Here is a 6,000-nt window from a genome sequence, read left to right as displayed (position 1 = left end):
CCTCAGGGACACTATCAGCAGTTGACCTGTGTCTCTCCTCAGAGGTGTGTGTCCCAGCCTCATGGGCCCCTCCTCAGGGGTCTGAGCTTCAGCAGCATGGGGCATCTCCTTCAAGCTTATAAGTTTAAATAATGTCAACCTCTTTTCCTTTGTTCGTCTAGGCCAGGAGTGGTGAGTTGCTTCCTGTGTATGCTAACCTCCATGGTATTTAAAGGTGCTCTTTTAAATTTTTAGTCCTTCAATACCTATTTAGTATTTCCTTTTCTTAAGTTTTCTTGGTCAAAATAACTGGTGTGGTCATGGTCTCCTGATTGGACTCTGACTGATCCTCTCTCTCTCCATGGTTCTTTGGAGACTGTCCATGGCTTCGGTGTCCTTATATCAGGCTTATCTTGCCATGTACCCTGGTTACACTGGATTCATGTTGACCTCAAAATTCCAAGTTTAGCCTTATGGTCAACAATTACCTCAAAATGACTGTTGTAGTTAATTTATGTGTCAACTTGACTAGGCCACAGGGTGCCCAAACAGTATTTTAGCTGTTTCTGTGAGGATGCTAATAGATTAACATTTAAATTGGAGTACTTTGAGCAAAGCAGATTGCCCTCCATAATATGGTTGGGCCTTATCTAATCAGCTGAAGGCCTCAGTGTAACAAAAAGACTTCACCTGCAACATTGGCTCTTCCTGGCTTTATAGCACATTGCTCTTAAACAGGAACTACAACATTGGCTCTTGTGAGTCTCCTGGACTTACCACCTTCCATAGTCATGCAAACCAATTCCTTAAAATAAACCTCTTTCTATATCTGTGCACATTGGTTCTGTTTGTTCTATATCTATTGGTTCTGTTTTTCTGGAGAACCCTGAGCTAATACAATGACCATTAAGTATTTCATGAAGAAATGGCTGTTCTGACTTTGCCTCCTAGAACACTCTGCTACACTGGCTGATAACGGTGGAAGCTGCTATTTCTTTTGCCAACCTTAGCAACTATTTGTGGGCAAAGTGTTTTAGTATACCTCTTTCCTTGAAAAAGAGCAGTATATTTTTTCTCTAGGTTATTTTCTTTTTCTTTCTTTCTTTTATTTTAAATTGTCTCCTCTTTTTGTAAGTTGACAGGAGCACACTGATATTTAGAGGAAAATTTTGCAGCATTATATTGCTGCCGTAATGCTGCATAACAAATTCTCAGTGGCTTATAACAACAAACATTTCAGTGTCCTCATTCACAAGCCTACAGGGCAGCTAGGATGGCTTCTTACAAGAATGCCCTTCTTATGTCACATCACAGGAGTGGAAGAGGAAAATCCAAACTGTGAAAGTACAATTAAAGCCTCTGGTTGTATCACATCTAGTATTATACTCTGGGCACAGCAAATCGCCTGGCCAAGTTTCCAGCCAAATGATGAGAAAATACACTCTTCCTACTGAGAATCCACAGCAAGGATGGGTAAATATATAGAATATATATTCTCTGGCTTGCCTATAATATCTATAAGAAAAAAAGATGAAAACCGCAATAGAAAAAATACTCCAGGTCATTAGCAGGACATTCACAAAAGTATACATATAAAAACAAAGAGACATAGGATGTTCAGTCTTACCTGTAATCAAAGAAATGCCAATATAAAATATTGTGAGACACTTTTTAACCCATGAGATTGGAAAATAATAAAATGATTCACATCAGCTCATTGGCTAGAGAATAATGTGTGCAATCTTTCTGGATATCAATCTGACAATAGGTATTACCATTTAAAAATGCATATAGCCGGCCGGGCGCGGTGGCTCAAGCCTGTAATCCCAGCACTTTGGGAGGCTGAGACGGGCGGATCACGAGGTCAGGAGATCGAGACCATCCTGGCTAACACAGTGAAACCCCGTCTCTACTAAAAAATACAAAAAACTAGCCGGGCGAGGTGGCGGGCGCCTGTAGTCCCAGCTACTCGGGAGGCTGAGGCAGGAGAATGGCGTAAACCCAGGAGGCGGAGCTTGCAGTGAGCTGAGGTCCGGCCACTGCACTCCAGACTGGGCGAGAGAGCGAGACTCCGTCTCAAAAAAAAAAAGAAAAAAAAAAAAAAAAGAAAAAAAAATGCATATAGCCAATTACTCAGCAATTCTTCTAGGAATTGACAACAAAAGTGATTGTGTAAAGACGTATGTACAAAGATGTACAAAGGTATTTACTTTGGGGAAAAAAATGACCAAATTGAGGAAAGTTCTTTGTTCTCTTGCTTTTTCCTGAACATCACCATTACATACATGGCAGAGCTAAATCAATCATTTCATCTGTTGCATATAATCACAAATTTTGTAGTGCATAGTAGACTAAACTTACCAATAAAGTAACAGATTTACAACCAACATAATAAATTCTTTTTCAGAACTAAAATGTGTTTTTGCTGTGAAGCATTAAAAACTGTCTCTACAGGAAGGAGAATGTGAGATAGAAACAGAAAGATAAAGCTGGAAAAAAATGAAAAGAGGAAGGTTATCAGGCAATTCATTTTAACATGTTCTCTGGATTTCATTGCAGACCTTTAAAAAGGTTGAATTTTACAGCATTTTGTACATAGATCATAAACCTTTGGACCTAGCACACTTTGTTGGGAGTTTCTTTAGCAGATCTTATGAAACTGCACTGGAAGAAAACACATGCAGCATTGATGCAGAGCATTTTCGGGCATTTTCTAATAAATAATGAACTGGGATGGTCAGCCCAGGCTCAGAATTGTGAAGATCCTCCCAGTTGGGCAGGCACTTGGTGGGGCAACTGGCATTGGTGTTACAGACTATTGAGGATGGAACAGGTTCAAGAGCTCACCCCTCCCCAGTTTAGGCATAAAGAGATGATCAGACGGCACTATCCCTACCCCATCAGTACAGTATCCTCACAAAGGATTTTGCTGTTCATACCTTTTTTTCCTCTTTAATGCTGTTCTTGATACACTTTTCATTTTATTTAACTTGCCTAAAAATGCTGGACATGGCAAATGGGCAAAAGACTTGCTGTAAGGTTTTTTCTTCCAGATCTTCCCACAAATTGACCCTTCTACCCATTCTACCCAATTCCCCACTCCCTACTTCAGCCAACTGTCCTGAGGGGTGATTCTGCCTGACTGTTACATATAAAGAAAATGGGAACTTAAAATCAAAATGTGAATACGCAAACTGCTCTTTGGGCTACCTGACAAAGGGTGACACAGAATTCAACAAATATTCAGCTAATATTTATATGAATAGAAATCATATTAATTCGTCTTGGACCAAATATTAACCAGGGCAAAACTTTTATCAGGCAGATGAGTCCAGACCACATTAGGCAGAGAGAATAAGTGTCAGAGAAAATGACTAATGGAAACAAGATAAGAAACACTTGATAAGTTTGACCCACGTCATTCAGTTTCATTTGTATTTCTAAATTTGATTTTGTGTACTTGCAGTTTTAGAAAAAAAAGTAATATTTGAAAGTATTTTTCCCAGCCTTTAAATTTCAAGTTCATCAATCTAATAAACACTCAAATAACTGGAAGTTCTAAACTTGTAGGAAAGTTTCCTTGACACTTATTTCTTTACCCTAGGGAATCTCCCCTTGGTGCAGAATTGTTGTGGACCAAAACTTTGTGAAGAATTTTGGGATAGTTGTAATTAACAGAACTGAGTTTGATCACTAATGCCGCTACTTCACAGTTGTATGACTCTGCGTAAGTTAATCACTCTAAGCCTTAATTTCTTCATCTGTAAAACTGGGTCTAATAATATCTGCATTACAGATTTGCTGCGTGCCTTAAATAGCCCCACAGCAATCATGACTATGAAATAAGCACGCCAAATATTTGAATTCACTGCAATGTTCTCAAATAAGAAAATCTTCAAAAATTAGACTATTCATCCATACAATGCTTTCCATTTACTTTCTCAGTATGAAAATAATTGCAATTCTTATTGCAATTGTGATTGTGAAGAATTTATAAGTCTTTTTTTGGCAAAGTTTTTTCCAAGCAAAAATGAACTGGAAACAGCAGGTAGAGATGTCTATAAAAATCCGAGTTGACAGAAACCTTGGAAGTCCTCTCTTACCTTCCACGGTTCATTTTCCGAGCCAGAGGCGAATGCATTCTTTAGTGAGCTTTGGAGTGGAGTCTGATGGGAATTTGGTCTGACGCCAACAGTCATTATTTTTCAAATGGCATGAATGGCTGATACTTTAATTTTTATCTTAGAGCCTGTATTTTCTCTGCTTCCCGAAGATTCTCTTATTCCTTTTCTTTTTAAGACCAAGGGATTGGTTGGCGGGCAGCAGTGGGTGAGAAGAGGTAGGGAAACCAGGTTCTAGTGCCTTCTATGCTGACTTTTAACTAATCTTTTCATTTTTGACCTCAAACATCAAATTCACGTATGTGGATTTTGGGGCCCAGGTATTTCATGGATCCTTCAAAGGTGCTTGGGATGGCATTGTTCCCTTCAGTGTGTCTGCCCTAAACTTAGCTCATAACTTTGACTATGCAGTCCATTCAACTGCCACTCTCCACTTGCTTCCTGTCAGATAAAGGGTTTTTTCTGTTTGTTTGTTTGTTTTGTTTTTTGAGAGGGAGTCTAGTTCTGTCAGCCAGGCCGGGGTGCAATGGTGTGATCTTGGCTCACTGAAATCTCCACCTCCCGGGTTCAAGCAATTCTCTAGCCTCAGCCTCCTGGGTAGCTGGGATTGCAGGTACTTGCCACCATGCCCGGCGAGTTTTTGTATTTTTTGTAGAGACGGGATTTCACCATGTTGCCCAGGCTGTTCTTGAACTCCTGACCTCAGGTGATCTGCCCGCCTTGGCCTCCCAAAGTGCTGGGATTACGGGTGTGAGCCACTGCACCCAGGCTTTTTTTTTTTTTTTTTTAATGTTTCTTACATGCTTTTGTACCCTTTCTCTTTGTCCTTGTTTACTATACCTTTTGTATAATTTTACTGATCTTTCATGGATCTTGGGGAAGGAAATGAGAGTAAGATGTATTGCCAATATGTCATGCTTAATCAGATGCTTTGAAAAGAGCAAGTTTGGAAATTTAAACAATAGGATTTAAACTTGATATGAACAATACAAAAGAGAAAAAATCTTAAACTTGATATGAATAATACAAAAGAGAAAAAAATCTTTAAAACTTCAAGTAAAATATATAAGAATTGTGACTTGTTTCCAGAGATCAATACATACATTTAATTTGTGTACTTCCACTATATAGCTCTTAAGATAACAACAGAACATTTTAAAATATTTATTTTTAAAAAGCATATTTTTCAGGAAAATTGCTGTGCAATTTTATTTCTTGAGTTTATAAACAGGGCTTTGTAAATATGATCCAAAGAATGAGAACTAAAACTAAATACTCAATCAGCTTAAGCTCAAACTTTACTTTTTGACATTTGTGGGGTGTTAAAAGATGCCTTTGACTTTGATGTTTTGAAAAGAATGTAATACTTTCCATTTGCTAAGACTGGAAAAATGAGTCACGAACAGTCACTTCACTTTGGTAGCTAATTTGTATCAGAATATCATCTTGCTTAAGCTGTGTAACTAAAGAGACTTTGGTGTAGTTCAGAACATATGTATTTGTAATCTGCTGTTATAAAACAGAAACAAATAGAAATTTTAAACTTGATGTGAGATTACCACTACATCTAAAGAAATAATATAAAAGTCAAATATTTTATTCTGAACATTTACAGAAACACAGTAGCACTTGAGCACAAAGTCAATGTGGCATACAATTTCATATGAATTTCTATCTGTTTACAGAAAAGAAAGCCTGCCTTTTCAAATTGGGCCTAATAAAATGTCTGCAGCCAGAAAGGGAATAGCCAAATGGTCAAATCCATCTAAAGTCATTAAACAAAAGATACTGCGATCTCAAAACCATGTGTCTGACATTTGTTACATGAGTCATAGAGTCTGTGCTAAAATTTAGGAAACATTCAAGTTTTCAGAATCACATTTACACATCATCTTTCAGT

This window comes from Colobus angolensis, unplaced genomic scaffold, assembly GCF_000951035.1.
Source record: "Colobus angolensis palliatus isolate OR3802 unplaced genomic scaffold, Cang.pa_1.0 Scaffold123, whole genome shotgun sequence".
In the NCBI taxonomy this organism is placed as follows: domain Eukaryota; kingdom Metazoa; phylum Chordata; class Mammalia; order Primates; family Cercopithecidae; genus Colobus; species Colobus angolensis.
This window is presented reverse-complemented; position numbering follows the sequence as displayed.